The sequence below is a fragment of the Lactuca saligna genome, chromosome 3, assembly GCF_052625555.1.
Source record: "Lactuca saligna cultivar CGN05327 chromosome 3, ASM5262555v1, whole genome shotgun sequence".
Lineage (NCBI taxonomy): Eukaryota > Viridiplantae > Streptophyta > Magnoliopsida > Asterales > Asteraceae > Lactuca > Lactuca saligna.
In genome coordinates this window covers 62,972,843-62,974,774 of record NC_136419.1, presented here as the reverse complement: position 1 = coordinate 62,974,774, position 1,932 = coordinate 62,972,843, and positions in this window count along the sequence as shown.

The window sequence follows — 1,932 nt, the reverse complement described above, 5'->3', positions numbered from 1 at the left end:
CCGATAATTACCATGTAAACCTTCAACATTAAAATCCTTTACACCTGAGGTACAAAATTGACTATACAGCCTCAATATCTTAATCATGACATAATCAGCCCTTCCACCTCATTTCCTTTTAAATTAAATTTAAATAATTATCACGGAGCCCCTTGTCTTCATAAATAAGTATAAATTGGGTCCAGAACTTCCACTTTTAACCCTCAACTTCTAAATTATGCCAATTTTCTCCTCGAGGCCATCCTTTGATATATAATTATTTATTTTAGGTCTACCATTCGTTCAATAATTTATTTATTTATCTAATAAATAAATGGGGTGTTACAACTCTCCCCCACTTAAATTAGATTTCGTCCTAGAAATCATTCTATACCATTTCTTATATGCCAAACCAATCTAGTAACATGGTCACCATCTTGGGTACACCCTAGCCTTCCAAGGGTAGTCGTGACCAATCTTTGCGAAGCCCTAAAATCTATAGATGAATGAATTCCTCACAACAAGATGGCATACACTCGATCTGAATCTGCTGTCTAGAAATGGTCTGAATCCCTGGTAGACCACTCATACTAAATCATTATCGTTGGACCCAGTCCACTTTATCCTCTAACTGATAACTGAGGTTCCTACTATAAAACGGAATCACAGACCTAATTATTCTTGCAGATTGATTATAATTAGCCAAGGCTTAGCTAATCTCGCTGCGAGTGACTAATCACTCCCCAAATCATCTAGACATTCCGTCCATACTCGCAACCCGAAGAACAAATGCTAAAACTGCCTACATGCTGAAACTACTTGAACACTGAACTGCCTGTAGCAGTATCCTGCCACATGGCTGCTTTCCAATATCTACCGAGACATCCCTGGTCTCGATTCGTTCAAAGATCATCTGAAATACCGGGTACTGACTCGGCTACGGGTCCAAAAGACCCCTTACTCAGTCGCCTCATACAACTTCTGAACGAATCCTCCTCTAGAACTAGTAGCCACTAGTTATCATGTCAGAGTGGCTTTAACAACCTCCTGATCTAACTGATCGGGTCCATGCATCGATTCCTGTCATCATCCATTCCAAGATTATAAGTGATTGCTACCTGACCAATGGTAGCCTTATCTCACACTTCCTTAAGCATTCCATTGCTTCCTTGATCTCATAGATGTAGTGACGTCCCTTCATGTGGATTTCCATATCCTTACTCCTGCACCCGAACTGGTGGGTACTATTGTTCCTTCTGCGTCCTAACAACGCACTCATGCTATCTACCAACCTAGCAAATGCTACGGCTACACCCACAGAATTACAACACTTTATCACTATCTACCTTCTAGTGAATGCTACGGCTACACCCACAGACTTACAACACTCTAATACTATCTGACTGCTAGTGAATGCTACGGCTACACCCGCAGACTTACAATACTCTAACACTATCTGGCTGCTAGTGAATGCTACGGCTACACCCGCAGACTTACAACACTCTATCATTATCTGGCTGCTAGTGAATGCTACGGCTACACCCATAGACTTACAACACTCTAACACTATCTGCCAACCTGGTGAATGCTACGGATACACTTGCAAATTTACAACACCCCTCACACTATCTACTGCTAGTGAATGATACGGCTACACCCGCAGACTTACAACACTTTATGTACCGGGTCGAACATGCACTCGATGTAACACTTGACTGAACTTTTTTCCTAACTGAAACTCTAACTTGGTTTCCGAAACCTGCTGTCTGAGAGTGTCGAATGCTGTCTGCTGCTCAGGCCCCAACAAAAGGCCACCAAATTTTTGGTCGGTCGGGTCAAAGGAACCGCAATCTCCGTGAAGTCCTGTATAAATCTCCAGTAATAACCAGCTAGACCCAGAAAACTCCAAATCTCGGTTGGAGATCTCATAATCTCCAACAAAATCACAACCTC